Here is a 25,374-nt window from a genome sequence, read left to right on the forward strand (position 1 = left end):
ACCCAAAGAACAGCTTGAAATGCCTAATTCAGCATCGATCTCCTCTTCTATAGCTGACTGCCTAACATGATGCGCTGAGTATCAGACTGCCTCTTCTTTGGCCTCCTTCTCTGTTGACAGGTCTCCCTAGAAAGGCAAATTCTTTCTGGGCAATAACTCAGAAGATGGATGCAGTGACACATCTCTTGTCTCATCTCCCTTTCATGCATGAGCAAGTGTATGCTGACCAGCGACGGTATGATTTGGCCTTGGGCATTGTCAAAATGCTCCAGCATTCCAAACCAGATGTAAACTACTTTCAGATGGGTAGTTCCTGACCAACACCTCATCTATGAATGAACTGGAACACTGTATTTGAACACATCATATGTGATGGTGTCACATTGTATGTGATGGTGTCATGGTGTCACTAACATGTTCTGCCACTTTCTGTAATGATTAGTTTGATTCCTGACTGTATCTTCAACAGAATACAGACACTCAGTTAAAATATCTCTCTTTCTCTCTCTACATCTTGCATCTCTTCAAAGGTGTGTAATTCTGACACAGCAGTGGATTAGAACATAATGTTGTTAAGCACATGTACATTTAGTTGACAGGGTACATTTCTCATTTACGTCATGACTATTCTGTTTAACCAATTCCATTCTAGCAGCTCATGACAGGAATTTGTAGTTCATTGCCTAATTTTCTATACTGTTAACATTTTTAAGGGAACATAGAAGAAAATAGTGTATGTGAAATCTTGCAAAGTTTTCTTCTAAGCACTGCTTTTCTACTGAATTTAGTTTCTAGTTATTAGAAGAAAATCTGTAGAAGCTAAGAAGCACAGTTAAATGTATATCACATTGTCTACTGTTGCTTAAATTTGTTCTTTGAAACATCTGCTTTTCAAGCTTTATTTACCTGCCTGGTGATAGTCAGACAAATTACTGCAAGACTTTTTTGCCAGAAGAGATGTCTGTCATTTCACAGAACAGATGAAGAGAAAAGAAGTTGACTGTCTTTTCCTGAAATATGCTGGAAGCAAAACTTGCCCAAACAAAACAAATGCTTCGGTTTTCCATTATGTCCATGAAGAACTACACCAGCCAACCCTTTAAATAAATACTATCGTGACTGAGCCCTTCATCAGAGGCTTAACCATGAGCAGTTTAGTTTAACATTGTGTATGCCTCATGCTTGCTTTACATCAGTATCTAAGGATGCAGACTTTCTCCCATCTGACTCAATGCACATTTCAAGCTTTTAAATATTTTAAACAACTTAAACTCTACTACTATGGGCTGTTGGCTGACAGAGATGTTTCTCAGCCAATACAGACTACTTCTGAGACCTTTGTATGCAGTATGGTTGAAGATGTGCTGCTTCTTATTACAAACAATACAGAAACCATTCTGAAAAACACTGAACAGGTATTTATCTCATGCACATATTTACATTATGGTCTGGCATGTATTTAAACACAGTATCATCAAGAAGACTTCTTGAACCAGATTTATAATCTTTAAAGGAAGTCTGTCACATTATCTCAGACCAGAGAGCAAACTTGACAAAGTATGTGCAGCCTGGCAGGAAAGAACAACCCTTGTGCAGGTACATCCCCAGCAGCCAAACCCAAGCAGTAAAATTTCAGGAAGGATAATATTTATAACATTTAAATCGCATATTTTGGCATAATGCTTTTTTATGGACTGGTGGTTTTTTAGAGACCATTCAAGGATTATAATCAGCTATTACAGGTATCCGTGTTTAAAATGCTGACATGTGAAGGAAAAACTTAAAAAAAATAAATCTGTTTAGTCCTTAGACTCACACACACAAATAAATAGCGAGGGAAGTGCTAGAGAAAGGTTTCTTAACATCCAGTTCTCAGAACCTGACTCCAAATTATTCCACCTCTTCATATGCCAACAGCAATATGCATAGGATTACTTGAGGAGTGAAATACCATACAGTGTAAGAACTTCAGTAAGAACTGCTTTAAAGAAGCAACAATGTGTATGGGATCCATGGCACATCAAAAGTACCAGTTCGGGGGGTTGCTTAAAGAGAAAAAATGAATGTTGTGAAACACTCCAATACAGCACTTTGAAATGTCTCATACGTGCCTTTTGAGGAAACATAAAAAATGGTGGCTGTGATTGCTTTTCATGGCTGACAACAGCATTTTGATATCAGATCTTCCTTTCTGAGGTAGAACCTGTGTGAAACAAGCAGCTGTGCATCAAAACCAAAGTATTCTTCCAAAGAGCTTCAAGAAAGACCTAAGACATAAAAGGACTGATAATTATAACAAGACAAACATAATGAGCTCTGACTGTAATTGATGTTGAGTTGAACTGTTCTTTCAAATCAAAAAAGTCAAACTTCATTTTCAACGTGTTTAGGGAGAGTTATTCTAGTGCTAACATCTTAATAGTGTTTTTACACCTAAATTGTACAGGAACGTTTTATTCTCGGAACACCCTGAAAACTAGATGACTTATTTCAATCGGTTATGCCTCATGAAACATTTTAAACAAACTTGAAAATCGATTATAATGAAAAAGGTGTTATGCTGGTTGTGGAAATTTTGGAAAAAGCAAAGCCATGTTTTTCTTTACAGCATTATGTGCTTATTAACGTCTTTGATACCAGATCATAAACAAAACATTTTAAGAGATTTTAAAGAAACAGAAGAGACTGGAAAGGGAGAAGAGAATCTGCCTTATGACCACAAACCTCTTTCCTTCCATTTTTCCCATTTCATTCACTTTTGTTCATAAACAATTTTGATTCATAGAGATGCAGCCATACTGTGATTTGTGGTACTTCCTACATGACAGAATGCTCTAAAATTCAGCAGAAAGAGTTATTGTGCCTGTGGATTAAACCAGCCAGGACCAAGTAAAAGTACTGGATACATTTGCTTTCTCTATGTGGTAGAGATGGGAAAAGGAAAGGCATATTTTCAGAGGTTCCTTAAAAGAACAATTAATTATAATAAGCATGCCCTTGTCTTAGTTATTGCTGCTAGTAGTAGTAGCAGGAGTAGGAGTACCAGTTTTATTTTACACATATATTTCTCTCTGTTGTTCAGGGAAATTAGGATTAGTGTTATAAACTGATCTTGTCCATTCTTCCTCCAAATGCTGTCTCTTTACACACTCTTTTAAAGAAACTATAAGGGATTCTTTAAATAGTGATAGGAAATAAGATACATCTCTCTCTGGATTGCACTATTGCCCATTTCTATTCTTATGGCATTGAAAAACAGACGCATACCAACAGAGAAATAAAATACATAGTTGTATAACCCTGTGCATCTTTGATTTTCTACTTGAACACCACTAAAGAAGAGACTAAGCTTTAGGAAATGCTCCTGCTTCCTTAATGTTCAAAATGCAGCCCGCTGGTGCCCAGAACTGCTGGGTCCCTTCCCATCATTTCAAGAGCTGCCTTCTCGTGGTAGGCAACCAGCTCTGAACTTTGCCCTGTTCGTCAGTCATAGGAGTTAAAACAGCAATGGCACAACTGAGCTCATGGGTTCTGCTTCATATTTTGCAAGTGTTCCTAAGTATTTAATGTTACTGAAAAGTGGATGCAGGGACATGAAATTACATCCTCTTCAAAAAGAGTAAGGATGGGAATAGCTACAATGGTGAAACTCAGCAGGAAATTTCAACTAGCAAAACCAGCTTTCAAGCCAGAATACTAGCTGATTTTCTATTCACTATTGTATTATTAGCAAAAAACAGATGGGCAAACAATACATACTTTATCATGTTTCTCCCTTTTTTTCTTTTATTTCCCCAGTTAGTTGGTTGCTTTGCTGTTGCTAAATTCCTTTTGTTTTCAAATAATTTAATTTTCTGTCCATTGAAGCAAAACTGAAGGATAGAAGTGAGAAAATCATGGGGCAACTAGGCAGGTAAAATCCTTGTAAATCCTACTCTGAACTGCTCAATATTCTGAACCCCTGCTTCAGGGAAATGAAAACCCTGTTGGCATAGTCTGAGTTGCACTGATGTCTGAGCAGGAAGAGTTTACTGTAGATCTGGAAGCTCGACGACTTAAAAAAAAGGAAAGAAAGAGCGAGAAATTAAGATTCCTCTGTTTTCTACAACACAAGTCTCACTGATAAACAGAAATGTAAACAAACAGAAATTAGAAGCATTAGAAGTGGTCACAAACTGCTGAAGGTCTCCTTTTAATTAGTATTCAAACTACTAGCAAGTCGTCTAGCTCATTTCGATTCATTATGAAACATTACTGGAGAAACAGAAAAATAACATAATTCCTAATGATGAAGAGTGCCATTATGTATATTTGTATAGGCATCAGATTCTTTTCAAGTTGCTGGGACCAAGCCAGGATTCCAATTTTTGCCTGAAGCAGGCAAGAGACTGCTGAAATGAAACTTTAACATCCCTATTGCAGACAAAAGTATGCCTTGAGAGTGTGTACTCAGTTCAATTGCCTGAATATACATGCAGGGGCAGAGTCTTCTCTGCATCATCTAGTGGAATAGAAGTGCTGTTATCTGTTTGCTATATATTCTTTAACATCAGTCATCTTGTGTATTACTCCAGGTGTAGCACTGTATTAAGCTGCAGTATCACTATTTCTTTTTTTCTTTAGGAAAAGAAGTTATAATTAGGACATACTTTATGGATGGGCCAGGAGCCAACTCTATACCTTCTTCACCCAACCACCCTAACTCCCCTGAAACAATCCAAACCTGAATATTCCCTCACATATTCAATGTAACATGCACAATATTTCATACATGGAGTTCCTAGGTTAGACTCACAGGGCCTGAGCACTGTAAGTCACTGTTATTCGACAGCCTTCACTGATGTGTAGTAGTAAGGAGCCTGCACAGTGTATGTAAAAACAGATCATTTGGATGAAAATGAATGCACAGATCATTAATTTCTACCTGTTGACGTCTCTTTAGTTGTTTCCAGTGATTCTTCTCTCACTCGTAAACAGGTGAGTATTGACAAAGGAGAGTAAAACGCAGACACTTTTAAATTTTCAGGGCTAAAAGTCACTGTTTCTGATTTATGACTGCATGTGAATTAACTGTGCTTTCTCCTGCCTATGTATCAGAGGGAGTAGGGTGGAGTGGCCGGGATACGTATCCTCTTAGCAGCTAGATTTTCACAGCCAGCATTTCAGTAAAAGCGGAAATTGAAAAAGGCATGTAATAAGTGACAAGAACTGCAGCAGCTTACTTGCTGGTCTACAGCAGGGGTACAGCTTGGGACCCAGAGAGCAGCATGCCTCTCCTTGCTCTCTGCAGAAAGAACCAGAACACAGCTTCAGCAGGGTGCCAGTGTCCAGTGCTTATTCTTTCAAGAGAATAAGCTATAAGACCTCTGTTGATGCACCTCAGGTCTGACCAGAATCACCTTTGCTGCATGATCTTCCTAGGAGTGCTCCTGAACATGGAAATCAGCCTGAATTTTATGCATATCACCAGAAGAAAAAAGGCCAGTGAAAGGTCTCTAATTACATAGCTTTTTTTTCCCCAAAAGAAAAAAAAAACACCACCACCTCAATCCCCCACCACATTAATTATTTTCTTTAATCTACTATATAAGACCCCTATTTTTATTAATTCATTCATGGATTTTGTAACTTCTGAATATAAAAACATGTAGGGGTTTTTGGCGGGAAAGACAATGCACATATATATAAATTGTTCACAATGTACTTCATGCTCATATAAATCTGCCCTTATTGGTACTACAGTGAAATTCAGATTTGTGTAATGATCACCAACCTAGTGTGATTTTGTAAGAATTGTACCAAAGATTTTACCTATGTTTGCAGTGGTAAATGAACTCTGATATGGATACCAGCATATTTACATGGCTTCTACATCAGTAAGGTTTTAAGAGCAAATTGTACTGCTAGAAGATGTAGTTTAACTACATTGGATTAAGGTAGAGGGTTATTATAGTTGTGATTTAATAATCTTGCAAATTTTTGTATTTTTATCTGTGGGTATAAAATCTGAAATTGTATTACCCTTCCATATGCTTTATGTTCCCTATTCCTACCATTATTATAACATACTGTCTTTAGGTTTCCCCTACTACTTCAGTTAATTGTGGAAACATTACTGCTGTTACAACCCTAAGCCCCCCATACAATATTTCTTTACACATACATGGTATTTGAGGCTTGTAGCCTTATAGCAGTGTGATTGCCGATTAGTTTTACCATTTTACCACTAAACTCACACAGAAGCTGGCCATGAAGAAACATTATTTTTCCCTTATAGCAGTACGAGTCACGTCTGATGAGCATTCTTTGTGTAATGGTACCTTTTTTTCTGATAATGTAAATGATATAGTAGGATGAGTAAATGACTCTTTAATCTGTAATTTGCATTTGCAATATCAGGATGGAGGAAAATTTGAAACTTGGTTTTCATGTTTTTACAATTTCATTGAAACTGGGACTTGGCAATAAAGAGTCTAAATTTGTAATTGATTTTGTTATGATGTGTTACATCACTATTATTTATGGCAATAACAGGGGAATTAAGCTGCACTTGCAAGCATTTCTGCCTGCTTCATGACAATTAGACTTTTATTTGGCTTGCTTACAAATACAATCTTAAATTTAGGGGAAAAACTTGCAAATTCCATAACAGTAGAAGAAAACACACTTTATTCAAAAGCATCCTTTAGGAAAGCACAAAGTACTTCACTGTTATGAATACATGCGTAATAAGCTGCCCATTTACTTTTATGTTTTCAGGGTTGAGGCCTAATTAAAATACACCATGGCACCTTTAAAAAAAAGTTTTCCAGTGGCAAAGAATTCCAGTACTTGCCTGAGCCTTCAGACCCAGCCCTGCCCTAGTCTTTAAATTCTACACAGGCAGATAAATGTAACTTTGTTAAAATAATCTTTCAAAACATAGACTACTTATATCACCTAGCTTTACCAGTTTTTAGCAAGACAGACTCCAATTGAAATGGTAACTGCTTTTTCTTTTTACCAGACAGGGAGAGAGCAATGTGATGGTTCCGAGTTCCAAACAAACTGTGTACTCAAATCACAGACACATTTTCCAGGAACAACTAGACCCACAGCAGGAGGGATGATGAAAATGTTCTTGTGTTGCACGAAGATGTTTCTCCAGCAGTCTTTGTTTCTCCCTGCTAAACCTCATTTTGCCAAAAAATGTCAGGAGGACTCTTCTAAAAATAAGTCAACACAAATTTCTGAATGGCCAGTTCATGGGAAAAACAGGGACACAGTTGTTCTTGAAAGTGTTGATGATTCGTGTAAGAATTATTGACTTAGTCTGATTTCATAAGATTGGTATCAGATGATTTTTACCTACGTTTTCTGTGGTAAGTGAACTCTGATATGGATAGCAGTATATTTACATTGTTTACGGTTTTAACAGTAATTTAAATTGTTAGAAGATTTAGTTTAACTAAACTGGATTAAGGCAGAGGGATATTATGGTTGTGATTTAGTCAACTTGAGATTTTTAGTATTTTATCTGTGGTTATTAAATTAATATATTCAAATTGACTTTTCTTAACACTGCAAGAAAAATAGTCCTGTTATCTATACAGTTACCTTAGTCAATAACCTAACAGTTATAAAGACCCATTTTGATTTCACAATTTCATTATTTTTAATAATTAAAACTGTTATTTGGGGTTGATATGTTTTTATTATTTTAAATGATGATCATATGAGATTTGCAAATTTTTCTTGTGCAGAAGAATGTTAGAACACAGAAATGGCTGTAGTAGATCAGAAAACACCATCACCCAGTCCAATTTCATTTAAAACCAGATGAAAAATGGAATATGTGAAGTTCCCCTTGTTCACTCACCCATTTTCTGACTCCAGAGTCTAGAAACTTTCTGCACTGGTGACTGTATTCACATCATTCACTTTTTTCATGTCATTTCTAATTTAATTTAACTGTTACCACCTCTCTTTCCAGCTATCTCTTTTCCAAGCTGAAAAGTGCTAGTCTGTTTAATCTCTTTTAGCACAGACACCATTTTCAAACACCAGCCAACCTCTTCACATTCTTCTTCTCATTTCTGTTACATCTTTTTGATGCTGGATAACCAGAACTTCGTGCAGTATTTTTGATGCAGAAGTGCAGTATTAGGCATGTAAGGCACACCGTAAGGTTCACTATTTAAGGTGCACCATAGATTTTTGCAATGACATGGTAATGATTTCTGTTTGGGTTTCTGCTTCTCTCCTGCTGGTGCCACCATTTTACCTGCCTTTCTGTATCATCACTGACTCCTGATATTTTTTTCCAAAGAACTAGATGCAGTGATTCAATATCTCTTTACAAAGTATCATCAGCAGCTCATTCAGACCTCACAATCACTGTTCAAGTGTGTACAGTGAAATTGGTTTTCTAGAACCAATGCATCACTTCCATTTATTACTTTTTAATACTTAATTAATACTATTTCAGATAACAAATGGAAGACTTTTGTACTATTCACAGTCTTGAAATATCTCATTTTACATGTGGCTTGTGAAAACAGCACTACTGGGCACAAGGGGAAGGGGGGGATTATCCACTTAGTATGTGCAGGAAAAATACGCATAGCCTCTGGTAGACTTCTATAAATACTCCGATACTGAAAATTATGAATCTTTCATAATTTTGTCATAAAAGTTATTATAAATAAATAAATGGAAGGAAGGAAGGAAGGAAGGAAGGAAGGAAGGAAGGAAGGAAGGAAGGAAGGAAGGAAGGAAGGAAGGAAGGAAGGAAGGAAGGAAGGAAGGAAGGAAGGAAGGAAGGAAGGAAAGAAAAGCGGTTACGTGAACTGCCAGGTAATATGTCTTTTTGTTAAATACTCTCACTACACAAAAGATCTATAAAATGGGAATGGGGACTGTTCAGCATATGAGTACATAGTTTTCATTTATTTTATATTTCTGTCATAAAAATACAGGTGTATTATTGCTGCCTAGTAGCAGTAATATTTAGCAATATCTACTAGGGGACTGCAGATGTTCAGATATATATTTTGAAAACAAGTAAAAATTTGAAGTCCCATTACTTTGTCTTTCTTTGAAGCAGGTTCTGTGGACACTTCAGACAGAAATGGGGTCTTATCTTTATATTCACACCTTATCAAAGTTTTGAAGAGTTATGTAAAATAAGCAAATGGAGTAAATGCTTGATAAGTGCATAACAATATAAATGCTTTAACCTTATCATAAAAATTATTTATCTATAATAACACAGACGGAGTGCCAAGAGAAAAGAACAAACCAGGAAACTCATTTTTGTTCTACTTGTCTCAGTATGCAATGAATAAATGGGAAAAAAATCAAATTAATGGAATATTTGGGCATGATTTTGTCACAAAGCCTGCTACACAACCTTCCAAATAAGCTTTCTTAAATGAAGCTCAAAGAATGGGGCTTAGCTCTTATGTTAAACATGGTCCTAATCTCCCAAAGACACACACGCATTTGACTTAAAAAACAGATGTAGCTTCCCTGATTTCCATGGGATTGCTCACAATGTACAAAGTGTGCAGGTAAGCTTTTGCAGGATCGGGCTGGTATCTACAGCCTGATTAATAACATTGGTCCAGAAGACAAGAAATCACAGATTGTAGGAAGGCACCTATCAAAGTGCTAATGTTAACAACGTACGGAGTGATATATAGTAGTCACAAACTAATTCAATTAACATGTAATTTTAATGTATGTTTGATGTCATGTAATATTGATAAAAAGTTCTTAAGATTTCAGTACAGGCCTGACTGAGAAAAATATACCATCTATAAATGAATACACACTGTTAGATGGCAGACCCCGTTCTTTCTAATGCTTTTGCCCTATTATGTATGTAAGTAGTCGTTCCAATGCAGCGCAGCTCTGCTGCTGATGCATCATTTTGGTTTTGATTGCTGAAAGAATAGCTGTGGAATACAGTCAGGATTAGTTCACATTCCTGCAACTGTTAGTGGTCATCATGTATTTTATGGCACTTATTGCCACGATGTTAAAAACCTAATTTTTTCAGTGCTACTTACTTTTATTTCTCAGTTTTCATCTGTATTTTTCTTTCACTAAGACACAGGCAATGTAAAGACAGTAATTAATTCTAATGAAATATCAGAGGATAAAACAGATCTTAAAATATAAGATGTTGATGGAAAGAATACATTTATTGACAAGGGTCAATTAATTAAAAATTAAATAAAGAACAGACTTTTTTTTTGACAGACAAGAAAAAGCATCCATCCTTATGATAATTGTCTCACTAATAAATACTCACTAATAAACAAATCATCCACAGTTATTTTTGCCCAAGATCTGAAGTTAGAAGTTAGGTTTTAGTCAATGTTCAGGACTTATAAAGCTGATCTTTGGAACTCTCAACTGTCCAAGACTACCTCTGAGAACATTTGATTGCTATTTTCCTTTCTCCCCTTTCCAGAAGACTTCCTTTCAGCATACTGTCAATACTGCAATATGCCTAAAATGACCGCACTTTTCCAACACTAGTCTTTTGAACACAGTATAAACGACCATCTTCCAACCTTTACAAAGAGAATTAAAATAGCCATATATTAAAGGAATCCAACAACAGATGGGGAAACCTATGACTGTAACACTTCTAAATGTGTGTCTTTTAAAAAATTATATTATACTTTTATAACTTGAATTCTTTGATTATAATTTATTTGGAAGGAAAGATGACCTAGATTTTCCTGTGTTGTATGAAATGTAAAACTTAGATCTTTTCAGGAACCTATCTCAACTGGAGGTTTGTGAGTTCTAGTGCAACATCAGGTATCTGCCGTGGCTACCAGGATATAAAACTTAAGGATGACTAGACTAGACTAGACCAGAACAAAACAAATAGTTCAGTTGGAAAGGGCATAAAATGATCATCTAGTCTAACTCCCCAACCACTTGATGGCTGACAAAGAGTTAAAGCATGTTATTAAGGGCAGTATCCAAATGCTTCCTGAACACTGACAGGCTTGGGCTATCAACCACCACTCTGGGAAGCCTGTTCCAGTGTTTGACCACCCTCTCGGTAAACAAATACTTGCTCACGTCCAGTCTGAACCTCCCCTGGTGCAGCTTTGAACCATTCCCTCATGTCCTGGCACTGGATCTCAAGGAGAAAAGATCAGCACTACCCTCTCCACTTCACCTCCTCTGGAAGCTGTAGAGAGCAACAATGTCACCCCTCAGCCTCCTTTTCTCCAAACTAGACAAATCCAGAGTCCTTAGTCACTCCTCAGTTTGATGAATGAATGCCAGTTCTAAGACTCTCAATGAATAGAGCAATTTATATATGGCTATAATTAAAATACTTCCCCAAATAAATGACTTCCTTTTTAAAATCAGGTAATCAATAATAAAAGTGATATAAATAAAAAGCGTGTGATAATAACAAAAAGTATTATAGAGAAATATAAGGCTGAAATAGACAACTGTAAACAATCAACGGGGAACTTGGAGAGGTTACTATGCACAGAATATTTCCATGAATATGAAGCCACTCATTTTCTCTCATTTCTCCAGCTTTGTTTCTCCTATTGCCTTCCTCAACCACCTGTTTGGCCAATGACAGACCCGTTCAATTATAGACACCTGTGATTTTAACACTCATTGAAAGTTTACTCTTGGTTCTCCACTAAAGTCTGTGAAAGCACGAAGAATTAGCAGCACCATTCTGTAGCCATCAAGTGGAAACAGAAGGTTTATGATATGTCCAACTCTACAAACCCTAATCAGGTGATCCCCAAGGGCATGAAGATCTTGTTGTTTACCTCTGTTTAAAGCACATGCTAGCTGTTGAGCATGTTTAATTTTCAGTTACATTGAGATAAAAAATGTGATTTAGGCTTGTGCTTAAATACAGAACTAAGCTCAAATGGTGCCATGCATCCACCATCGATGCAGAGCATTCTTCACAAAATGGTTTAATATGTCAGGATTTTGAAAGTTGTTCAGACAGACTAGAAACTGGGACAATATAAACAGGGTTAGTAGACTGTAATGTAAGACAACTCAGATATATTTTCAACAGTGGAAAGAGTCAAAAAAAAACACCAAAAAAAATGAATGTATTTGAGCAGCATTAACATCCAAAGCCCTAGAATCTGCTCATTGCATTCTGTCTGCAGAACAAATGGCTTAGCAGTTCATCACTTTTATTTTTTATGAAACAGACACATTAGAAAATGTGTTTTAGACTGACCCATGTGTTGTTCTTATTATGAACATTATTTATTCTGTTACTATATCCAAGTACAAGCAAGCAGTGCCTATAAAAACAGAAGAAAAAGTTTCCTGCCCTTGAACTTTCCTGATGTTCTTAATTTCTCCATAACACTGCAAATATACCAAGAGCAAGATGTTTTGCACTGCATAAAACCCGTCTATTTTATTATGGTGCTGAAGGCAACCACACACTACTGTGAATTTCTCTTGTGCATGAATTATTCCCTTGACTGTTTATTTGATTGACAAGGATTTAGAATTATATAAAAATCCTACAGTTCACTCGTATTTCGTAACACAGAGAAGCACATTCTGCATGGGAAATCGAAACTAAAACCTCTGAGTGTCATAGTAGCAATTTGCAGCAAATTTTTCCACAGAAATGATTTGGTAAGAATTAGTAGACACTACTCAAAAGCACCAGGAAGTAAAAAAAACCAGACATTTCAATCACACAAAACCAATTAGCACACTTCCCCACAGTTATACTATGATACAGGGACTTACGATAACTATAACAACAAAAAAGTCCCATGGGGGCTAGGAATCTATAAAACTACTCACAAATTACTTGGCACAAGGTCTTGTGGTGGAGGAGAGCCAACCTGATTGTAATGGTAGACTAATTTCTTCTTAGCATTACTAACTACAGAAATATTGGGAACAGATGCTTCAGAGATGAACTGGAGGAATAGGGCTCTGAAATTAAGCAACCTTTAAAAACTGAAATAATCCAGGGCTGCTATTGTTTTGCAAAACATAGAGCTTATCTAAAAATAAAAAACCAAAACCAAAACACAACAAAAAGGCAATCTGACATATGGATGTCCGTGTACAACAGCAACCCAGCACTCACACTAACAAAACTGCATTATAGGGGATAAACAGGTTCAGGATCGATGGCAGTAATAGTGCCAAAGAATCTCAAAGTGTGCCCAAGAATGCAATTCAGCCCAGGAACAGAGTGAATTCCTGCAAACTCAAACCTAAACATTAAAAATGTTCTTCTTAGGTCTGTACTGAAAACTACACCCCTCCCCACCCCCTCACCCCCCCCAAAAAAAAAAAAAAAAAGTGGAAAGGCTTTACATATTAACCTTCTACGACATTCTCCTTCTCTAACGAATTAATATAGTCATAAAACCTAGCTTCTGTCAAGGATGTCCAGGGACCTGGTCCAAAGTCAATGCTGAAGACCAACAGGGCACTTTGAATTCATTAAAATGAAAGTTGTCTCTTCCCTGTAGGGTGCTGAATGCAGTTCATGACCTGATGTGTATACAGTAGAGACTTGTTAGCCACAAGAAAAGAAGTTAATAAAATAAATAGAATGGCTTTCTTAAATTGTCAGTCTTGGGGATTTTATTTTTTTGACTGCCTATAACATATTCCCATAAAGATTTATATTCTGGCCTTTGTTGCCCAGGATCCTTGTCTCCTACCCTTTATGCTGGAAAAGGAAATTGTATGTTAACATAAATTGCTACTCCTGATACTTCTTTCCCTTGACTGATGGTTTTCTATTACAGGCTTGCAAGAATTCAGGCTGGAAAGAAACCCAAGCATCTTGATTGAAAGGATTTGATACATTCTTTACAAATTCATGCTATCTAAATCACAGCAGGATGACTTGTAATCAAAGTTTTTCAAAAAGAACATAAATTTGGGGAAAAGGAAAAGGCCATTCAGCCTATTACAAGTCATCTTGGTTAACACAGTTCCTCCAGAATAGTATCTCCCTTCTTCTTTAATGACCCCAGTGCCTCCAATTCCAAACTTGGCTCAGTAGGCTATTGAAAAATTGTATTTCTCTTTGAGTGAAAAGTACTTCCTTGTGTTGGTTCTGAATTTCATTTTTTCAGTCACTTCCATTTGTGCTTTCCCGTTCAGTCTTTTATACTCAGCCAAACAGTGAGTCAAGTGTTATTGAATAAGGTTTTCCACCCAGTATTTCTCAGGGTAGATGAGCTTGTAGTTCTCTCTCTTCCTCAATTTTTACGACAAAAAAATGAACTCAGCTGTGATTAGGTATAGCCATTTACGATACTGTACACTTCCAACAAGCCTTCTCTTTTGCTTCTGTTTTAAACCACTGGTATTCAATTTTTTTTCACCTTTTTTCACATCAGCTTTGTTGACCCTGCTTTTCTGCACCCAATGTGATGGCCACACGGCAGCAAAATATTAGCCTTTGAAGATTTTTTGTTTGGAGTTTTACATTTAAAGTAACAGAACTATGGCAGTGCTCTCTTTGTATTTCTAGTCTCTCTCCCTCTCTTAGTTATAACAAGGAAACACTTTTTAACCCTACTGCCAGCAGCACAGTGCAGCCGAGAGACCCACCGCCACCACAGCAGGCCCTGTACCTTCAGCGTTTTGGCAAGGTGTGCTGAAGCCTGCACGGCACACCCTCAGCATTCTGCTCGAGAAACACACCTGTGTTGTGCTGTTACTCATCCCCTTCATCATCGTGTATACCACACATTGAAAATAACCCACGTAAACTACAACATCCCATACGGGGGCAACAGATGGCTCAGAGAGAAGACCCAGGCCAAGTACGAAGGCCTCCTGATGCCTCTGCCATCTCCTGAGGGAGCTACTCCTGTGAAGCACGCACACAAGCTAGCCTCTCCAAGCACCACGGCACCCAGTTTTCTCCATGGTACGGTCCCAAAGTCAACACAGAACAGACACCCAAAATTGCTAATGCAGCAAAAAAGGGGATGGCTATGCAGTCAATTTCAATGCTCTGAAAAACTCTAAATATTACCTTCAGAATACCCCTTTTTGCACTCACTATCTGAATAAACTCACATGCAAAAATTAATAGGTCAGATTAAATCATCTCCAAAGTCACTCTCCACAGATTTGGCTTTTATTTTATTGTTCTGGGGACTGCTGTAGCTTCAGGTTTTACCAAGGTCATCTTTCATCCAAAAAAACTTAATATAATTGGTAACAATTCTGTATTTTGTGAGGCTCACACTGAAAGTTATCAACTGTGTTTCAAGTGGAGTGTCAGAGAAACCAAGGGCAGAGAGAGTAATCTTTTCAGCTTCAAAGGCACAGTTGATGACTTTAGGTCACTGGTTAGTGAGAAAAACGTGCATTTTTTATTAAAGGTATTAGCAATAAATGTGAAACTATAAGCATTTCTCTCTCTTTTCCTTTGCTCATTTTTAGACCTTGTTGGCACCATTTCAGCCTTTTTTTACCATCCCACATGACATTGGAACAGTTGCTTTAGTTGTCTTTGTTGTTAACTGTTATGATACTTAGTTGTATACTTCTGCTTTTAACAGTGAAGCACTTCATCAGTATCCTGACATCACAGAACTTGCCAAAATCTGCTTTATGCGGTAATATCAGAAAAAAAGGTCTTGGTTTTCACTGGTACTATCTTTAAATACCATAAATAACTCTCTAAATAAAATAAAATGTTAGCCTTGCGCTTTGATATAAATACAGCAACAATGAAACATATTCAACAGAAACTATCAACCTAATCTTTCTCCATTTTAAAATACATGTATTTCCCTTAAAATTCATCATTGAAGATAGGCTTAGCACCTATAAAAAAACAAAATACCAAAAGTCTTAATAAGATCCTAAAGAACACAGATTCAATTCTTTCAAATGAAGTCCAAAAATAAATTTTGAAGCATATTTACAGAGTTTTCTTTCTGATAAATATTCATTTCTGAGAAGAAAATACATATGGAATGAGAAGCATTTTAATGGAGAAAGGTTTAACAAGAACTAATTTATGGTTGTTAACCTCAAAGAAATTTAAATGAGAAGCAAGGTTCAAATTTGTAACAATGAGGATAGTTAACTGCTGAAGTGAAACACCAAGGAAAATTGTGGATTCTCCATTCTTTGGGTCCCAAACCAAGTCTATATATTTTCTTGTGGATGCTTTTTAATAAAATAACGGTTTCTGTTCCTCATTATAAATCTGTAAGAGTGGAATCTGTACAAGTATTTAGGTTAACTGAGCCAGTGGGTCCCTCTGAACTTAGCACATAACAGATTTTAATCCACGAATAACATACTAAACTACATATAGTCCCACTGAAAATTAATGAATTTATGTATATGTAAGGTATTACACAGAAGAAAGGATATTACAATCTGTTCTCCTGTAGAAGAAATTCTTCACAAATCTACAGGTCATTCTCACGCTTATGGGGCACTGCAGGCAATGCTGGTAGTAACTAAAAACACTGTCTCTCTTTGGAATGGAAAGAATCCAGATTCATCCAAACCTCAAAACTACCTGTCAGCTAGATGGGATGAACTCATTTGGCCAATTTGCAAGCCAAACTGCTTGTAGAGCTGTAAATACTTAATCCTAAAAGTCTCTTGAAATCAGTGGAATTCTGGGTTTTAAAGCAGCAGGTATGAATAGCTAAACAATTTTTAAAAATTATTATTATTTTGAAAGTCACAAGATTATTAAGCATGACGAGTATGAAATTAGTACGCACAGTGTAGGCTTCATCTCTTGTTCACATCTGAATACTGAAAATGACTACACATTAATAAAATGTAGGAAGTAGCATGACAGGTCACCGCACAACTAGAGGCCAGATGAAAATGGTGAGTACGGTTACAGCCTTCAGTCCATGTTACACTTTACATAGAGGTGCTGATACTGATGACTTCAGTCCTTCCCATGTACTTTTTTGAAAGGCTGGTGTTTCCTTGCTAGTTACATGTAGAAGCTGGGCAGAAGGAGTGCTGAGACCCTACAGTCTGTGGCACCTGAGGGAAAGTCTCAGGATGAATTCAGAGCAATGGACTTTCTTTGCAGGCAGTGAGCAGAAGAGACTCTTAATTTGGAAAATCTCTTGTACTGCTAGCTTACAATAGAGACTGTTAGGCTGCATAATTCATATGCAGTAGGAAAAAACCCAGTGTGATCAGAGCTCAGGTTAGGAATGTTTGAATTCCTGATGCATTGCTGAAGCCTCTCTGGAGCTCAGCTATATAATGGAATCTTTATCAGACCATCAGACAATTGTGATACTTATCTGTACAGCGTTGCATTTTGGGTTAAGTGATAATCCATCAAGGCTGGAAATCATTGTGTACTTTTTAAGTTGCATACTTCATTACTGCAAGCTGACAGCTGGATGGATTTGTTAGCACTAGAAATATTTGTTCCAGACATAAAGAGCAGGTTCCTAATATATGATATTATGATATTTCCCTTCCTTTCATGCATTCAGCATGCCTGTGTTGTAATCTATGTCTCATTTATGATGTTCATTTACATGGCAAACTATTCAGAGTATGAAATCTATCTTTATTTGTTCCAGAATGCAATAGCCTTGTTTCAAGAATAATACGATCAAATAACATATAATAATGACGACAGTCTTCATCTTACATCATAATAGCTGTTAAGAAGAGAAAACTGCAATTTTCTAAATTGCATATTTCTTTGCTTTAGCTTGTAAAAGATAAAAATTGAAAAGCCCAAGCACATTTCATGGCAATCGAGGTGACTAGCATGATGTGGGTCGTGTTGCCAGAATTTTTGTTTGTGGCTAGACTGCTTTAATGATGTGCATGTTGACTAGAGGATTACTCTTGGATTGATATTACAACTATAAAGCATCTTTTAGAAGTATTTCAGAACTGGGAACACCACACAGAAACACTTGGGTTTGATTTTGGTCTGCTCACAAATATAAACATCAGGATACATTAGTTTTTTAGCAGGTAGTGATAATGCAGTTTCACATTTAGTTTCACATTGCATGAAAAAGTACTTGCTTTCATAACTGCAATCTGATGCTACTTACTGCCCTGTTGTCCTGCTTCCTCTGAGCCACAGGAAGATATCTTCTCTGGATGCAACAACATGCAAAAATCCTAGCCTTAATTTCAAAAAAAAAAGAAGATTATTTTCATACTATGTTTGTACAGCTTCTTGCTTGGAGCTAGCATGTTTTTGGTCTACAATCACCATGCATGTAAGCCTGTACTGTTTGTCATGATTCTGATTCTCTGTGGACATACTTTGAAATCTGTAAGAATCTAGCCAGTAAAGTAAGAATGGGCTTGAGTTTGGGGGTTTGGTTTGTTTTGTGGGTTTTGTTTGTTTGTTTGTTTTGGTAGTTGCTACAGGGAGATACCTTATTCCATGAGGCTAAAGCATATGAGAAACACGTGAGGACTCCCAATTTTAATTTTTTTGCACCTATCAAATCTGTGTACATGAACCACTGCACTAACATTCTCAAAAGCCACTTTCATGGTATTATAAGATGGCTTTTCCTGGTGATGTATCTGTCAGACCTGAAACCCAAAGAGTTCTTTTTGAGTTAGAACAGATGCTACAATCTCCTCTGCGGGTCTTAATTTTGTGAACTCTGAGAATTCACAGAATTAATTGTACCACCAAGCATGATTAGTGGGATGAAACCCTATTTAAACGTTGCTTAGGGAAAGGAACAAATACTTTGTTTCCCCTAAAATGGGCACTGCGGAATACTAAGCCTCTTGAAAATATACTTGCAGAACTTCAGAAACTCCAAGTCCTATTCAACACGTGAGCAGCCAGAGAAGGCACAGACATATGAGGATTGGGCAGGCACACATTAGAAGAATAGTTTCTTGAGAAAAAGCTGGCAAAAGAGACTTAAACATCAACACTACAGAATTTTTTTTTTCTTTTGTATCCATTTTAATCCTATTTTTCTCTCTTTCCAGAGACTCTAGAAGTTAGCAAGTCATGCCACTTAAACCGCAAGTGAAACCAAATAAGCTGTATATACTGAAGGCATCAGGAGAAACACTGAGGGATCTACAGAAAACACACAGCACTAATAACAGTTTATCTTCCTTGCTCATGTTGGGCAAAAGTATTCTGGTCTCCCCTATGCATGGCGTAGTTCTGGTGCATCCTGCAAATACCACAGAAGAGAGGAGCACAGAACTGCCTAATCGGTTTGTGGGTTGTTTGGTTTTTTGTTGTTGTTGTTGTTGTTTTTTTTAATCCCAAACTCTGCGTTCCAATTTCCTCATATTTCCATAAGCATCACATTTGAATCTTATGTCAAGAGGTATATTTCAATATAAAAAATTCAACTTTTTGATCCTAAAACAACAACTCTCAAATGTTTTCATCTTGCTCTCTGCTTTCCGGGTACATTGGATCTCTGCTTTGGGTTTGTCCTCCTGGTTGCACAAAGCCTGGGATTTGGCCCAAGGAGCTACATGCCTGCTGATGAGATGAGGCCATACACAACACAGCTGTGGAGTTTTTCTTCCAACATCAGAGCCCTTGGTACCAGAGTGCTCATGTAAAAGGGGGAAACAGTGTTACACTCCTGTATCTCCCCCCTGCACCTGTTAGCTGGTAGTAGACCTTGGGAAAGCGGGCTCCGTTTCTCTTCCTGGTGTCCTCTATTTAGTCCATACAAGTGCCAAGGAACGGAAGGTGGCTTTCTAATCCTGGCCCCTCTATCCGCTGGTTGCATATGCTGGCTAGGAAAAGTTTCCCAGCCTCTACCCAGCTGTAGCTTGCGGATGTTTCACCTCAGTAACAGATAGCTCTGACCAGAGACAGCCCTGGAGGTTTCAAGACTTAGGGAAAGAGGCTGGTAAAATAGGTTTGGGATTTCATCATGGTCTAACTTAGGTTTACCATGATTTATTAGCACATCTTCTAAAGAGCTGGGAAACAAGCAGAATGAAAAATAAAGGTTATGAAAGAGGTCATTATAAAATCAAGAGATGGCAGTTCTTGGAAGATGGCTGCTAAAGGCTTCCTTTAATGTCTGGAAGGAAAAAATAATCTAAAGAACTGTTGGTTCGAACCTCAAATTGTTTGGCCTCCTGGGAAATCTACAAGTTGGATAAGCCAATAGGAGATTACTGTAAGAGAAGGGAAGATGAGAAAGAAGAAATAAAACATGGAAAGTTGTCATTTTCTTACCTGGTTTGAGTAAAACCAGACACTAGCTAGATTTTATGTTACTGCTAGAGCTGTAAAGTAGTACATAAATCAACTAGCTTTTAGCATGCTGTCATACAAAACTGCTTTTAACATTAGATAATGATAATTATTTTTATTATCAGAGATGAATGCAAGTAAGCATACACAACTGTATTTAAGATATAAGTCTACCCTTATCTCCCTTGTCCCTTATATATTCTGTACCTTTTCCTTGTTTTGCCATTTCTTTCTCTGTCAATGTCTCAAAGTGCCAAGTTATATTAATCAGATGATGTGAAAGAAAAGTGAAATCACAAGGAAAGGACTGGTAATGTTTAACATATTTTTGATATGAAAAAACCTGAGGACATTAAGTACTGTCCAAGTAGTTTCTGCATTTAAACTGCCTATAATGAAACAGGTATTCTAGTCTTTTCTTTTTTCTTTTTTTTCCTTTATATAGACTACAATGTAAAAATAGGAGAAAAAGAAAGTAATGTAATTTTGTAACTAAATGGTTGAAATTTATGCTATTAAATAGAAATATTCACACTTGAATTAAATTCACAGTAGTTTTCAAAATGATCACATCCTCAAACCCTTCCTTAATCCACTGTAAACTCTTCTTCTAAATTTAGCTCCACAGATCTCCTTTAAGAAATCTTTCTTTTATATCAGAGCCAAAACCAATAAAAGCAAAGTGGACTATAATAAAGCAGGGATTTCATTCATATATAAATGTGTACATTCATTGGCTTTGTGGTCACCCTGACTATTAAATAAACTCTTGAACTTCGTAGTGCAGCTGCCTGGGAGCAGCATCATATCTCTGCTGTACGCAATGACTTTTGGAGATGTTTTTAGGCATTGCTATATAAAGCTTCGAACATTCTGGCACAGTCATTATACAAGTGAGTCAGCTGAGACTGAATCACCCTGATACATGCAATTGAACTGAATGGATCTATCTTTTGAGTTTAGGATGTTCTTGCAATGTTAATTTTGTGCCTATTTGGGGGGTGGTGGTGGTGAGATTTAAATCAATAATAATAATAAGTCAAAATTACCACATTTTATAACCTCTTTAACTTTTATTTTTCTTGACAGGAATACAATTTAAATTAAAAAAAAAATTGCAAGGGTGGTCTACAGAATCACAGAATCACAGAACGGTTGGGGTTGGGAGGGACCTCTGGAGATCATCTCATCCAACCCCCCTGCTTGAGCAGGGACACCCAGAGCAGGGGGCACAGGAACGCGTCCAGGTGGGGTTTGAATGTCTCCAGGGAAGGAGACTCCACAGCCTCCCTGGGCAGCCTGTGCCCCTGCTCTGGCACCCGCACAGGAAAGAAGTTTTTCCCCATATGGAGGTGGAACTTCCTGTGTTCCAGCTTGTGCCCATTGCCCCTTGGCCTGTCGTTGGGCACCACTGAAGAGAGTCTGTGTGCATGTGTGATTAACATAATGCCAGCCTGTGGGAGGGTTTTATGTACATTTGTGGGCACAAGCTTTTTTCCTGTGAATCCAGAAACACAGAGCTGTTCTGACTTGAGGTGGCTTCCCCATGACTGTTAATCATGCTCCCTTTTAATTTATAGGACTGTTAAGGATTGGCACAGAACCATCTAAATTAAGTTTATGCTAACAAAGAGTTTCTCCAAGGGAGGGAGGCATCGCTTGTTTCTCTACTGGGGGCAAATCCACAGTCCTCTTGTGCCTCTTCCCAGTCACAAAAGGGAACACTAGCATGGATCCACGCACAGCTTTCACGAAAATCATTACATAAATCTGATAGAAAGGAAAGTACTCATACAGTGTATAATTATTCTTTCTGTAGTCCTCTAGTATTATTTCTTCTCATACAATTTATTCTCATTTTGTTGTACATTCCTCACATGGTTATTAGGCTTTAAGATACCCTTGACAAATATATAAAGGGCAATACTCTTCATTGGCATCAAATTGTGTTTAGATTTTTTGAGTTAGTAGGTAATGTACCAGTAAAAGAATAATTAATTCCTGAAGGACTGAGCACAAAAGCAAGCGTACGTTTGTCTGAGAAAGTGAAAAGTTTGACTAAACAGGATGTTTATGAATTATTTTGCTGTCATCCAACTGGATCAGTAGCTTTTTTCATGTTGTTTACTAAATGCCATGCAAATTAAGCCAGAGATAGGTCACACCGTTCCAGAATTAACTGATGATGGTTTGGAGAAATTTTTTTTCTCATTAATTCAGCCTTTTGGTAATGATGAGGTACAATCATCATAATGTAAAATGCCTTAGATTTATAGATTCTCTGGGCTCTTTATATCCGGTATCATATTCCTGTAAAGACATCTCCTGTGACTGGATGAGGAGTCGCATATCTTCAAGGTGGACTACGTAAAAGTCATGTAGAATGCAGGAATGTCTTTTACAATTTACCTGAGGTGATACAGAAGTATCAAGTCATAATTTTAGAACAGAATTAGTGAAATACTTCCAGCAAGACTATTATGTCAGCTATTGGAAATCCAGTTCAAACATATTAATTAGTATGTACAACTCTGAGATATTATTAATTAGTATGTACAAAACTGAGGCAAACTTCTGTTCTTTAAGGCATGATCAAACGAGATCTGATAAAGTAAGATAAAGAGAAGTGCTGCTTCCAACATACCTGGAAGCCAAAACACACACAAAAATGTTTCGAAGGTTGAAAATATATGAATAGCTTCTCAACTTTATGTCCTTACATACTCCTTCATGACAAAAATCTTATTGGAATAAGAAGCAGAAATGTCAAAGGAAAATATGTTTATATGGCACTTTTTACTCAGACAGAAACAGATACCAGTGAAAATCTGATCCTCCCCAAAATGGCTCTTATACCGTTTGTACCTCTGGTGTGTAGGTGCTCTGACTATCTAGATAAGGTTCCATTTCGTATTTCAGGATGGCAGAACTTTGCCTTCACAACATTCACTGTAAGTTTGTGAACATTATTAGTTTACGGGTCCAAGAAATATAGGACAGTAAGACAACTAAGGAGAGCACCTTGTCCATTTCCCTCTGCTATGGGAATCAGGCATTTGTAAAGAAAGCAAGGATGAAGGAAGCCATAGAACTTCAACAGCTACACCGCATTACTGCCTCCTGTGACATTAGAAAGTTTCCCCACTAAATGCCTTTGCCACAAATTCAGTGGATTCATTTTCCCCATTGAACTTGGAAAACAACTCTTCACCAGAGTCATACTGACTTTTCCTTTTAGAAAGCAGAGCCAAACCAACCGGTGTCTTCAGCTTCCTCGCAGAGCTTTAAACTTCCTGTCCGTGTTCTTTGATCTGTCTCTACTTGTGGTCATCTTTCATTGTGACACCCCTATTACAAACAGCTCTCCAGTTGTCATCCATTGCTGATGAAATACCAGTTACTTCAGCCTTGTCCTAATCATTCATGAATAGGATCACTACATATCTTTATTTTTGTCTTTCATCTAATATATTTCTAATCCCTTTTGGTTTGTTAAATTTCTCTCACCATACTAGTTGCAGCTACTTTTGCACCTGGTTGTTTCTGATTTTATGCCTGGTTTCCTGTTTCTTCCACACTAATGTACTCCATGACGTATGCTTATAGTAGTCTTCCTCGTTTTCACATTTTTGTGGGCTTTGATTTCTTAGATTGTTAGACAGGCAACTTCACTAGTCTATAACGTTTTCATCTGCATTGCGATAGATTGTCATTTTCCTTTCAATACAAGCTTTTCAAAAAACAGTCTTCCCACACTCCTTTGTCTCTCAAATTATCTGCCCAAGAGACCATACCTACCAGTTCCTTGGGGTTGAAGTGGTCTCATCTTCTCAGCCATTTTGCTGCATTCACTTCTTTTTCTGGGAAAAGTGAGTGATTGATCACCTTCACCCAGATTTCCTTCTTTTGCTTTCTCTTAAAGCATTACTTCTTTGTTACTGTAGAATCAAATTGCATGCATCCTCATACGTGTTAGAGCTGAAGCTTAGTAGTGTGTTCTCCTTTTCCAGATCTTTCTTTTGATGCCAGGCACACAAATGGTGAAAATGAACACTTCAGAGTAAAGGAAGACGAGGTTCTAAACCACACTTAGGAGGTAACACAATGCCTTCATAACATCAGTACACTAAACATACAGCCACAACAGTGACATAGCTTAGTTATGACCACTAAGAAGAAAACAATTAATTAAGGACAGCAAACACCAACCTGGCACACCAAACACTCTGTCCTTCCAGTATCCAAGCCCTCAGAAGGCTGGGAAGCTTCTGCTGCTTGACTGAAAACAGTCTTTTATAAAGACATGATCAATCCTGTAATTCTGTTCCTTTTCAGGAAATGTTCCTCTTGCAGTTACTCAAACCAGTGAGCACTGGGTTGTTTTCCATAGCTTTTTCCCCTTTTTTTTTCTGGAGGGAAAGGACTACTGTAACACTCTTTTTCACTAAAACAACAATTATTTTTTCAAACTGTAAGTAATATTAAAGCTTAAAAATGTAATTTCAGGTTTGATGTTGGTTTATTACATGAAGGGCACAATATGAAAATACCAGTGCCCTACGGAGGAAAAAATTTGGGTGATCCGATACTATCACAATCTTTATACAATGGACTTGCATTTAGCTCAGCTTATCTTTGCAGGTTAGGTGGGTCACTACAACTGACTCATAACGATGCTTCCAGAAAGAAAAGATTTCCTAACTCTGTCTTAACTTTCCTGGGATAATTATACCTCATCATGTGAATACTTGCAGTGTGGTAAGTGAATATTATTTCCACTCTTCTTGCACAGTGAAAGCCTTCAACAGACCACATAGGAACCTTCTGCCATTTCACTTACCGTGAGAGATTACTGGCTACTCAGAAGACGATTATCTGTGAAACCTTACACAGACATCTCCGCTATTGAACAGTTATCTGATCAGTCACTGCGTACAAGGGTAAAATTAAACTTTATATTTTGCTCATACAAAGCAAAGCATTACTAGAAACATTTTAAAAAGCTATAACAGACAAAAACCCAACAGGATGGGAGGCGGGGAGGGGAGAGAGAAATTTCAGCTCATTTACTTTAGTTCTGGTAAGACAAAGACACCTCTAAGTTAGGAATGCCTTAAATCATAAAAGACTAACAAGGGTGA

The 25,374-nt window shown here is 37.3% G+C and overlaps 1 protein-coding gene across 3 annotated transcripts in view; it reads right to left on the reverse strand.

Moving 5' to 3' along the window:
- The window catches only part of CADM2 (cell adhesion molecule 2), a 681,251-nt gene that overhangs the window by 22,024 nt on the left and 633,853 nt on the right, over positions 1-25,374 (reverse strand). The window lies entirely within an intron of this gene.

Source organism: Phalacrocorax carbo, chromosome 1, assembly GCF_963921805.1.
Source record: "Phalacrocorax carbo chromosome 1, bPhaCar2.1, whole genome shotgun sequence".
NCBI classification, from domain to species: domain Eukaryota; kingdom Metazoa; phylum Chordata; class Aves; order Suliformes; family Phalacrocoracidae; genus Phalacrocorax; species Phalacrocorax carbo.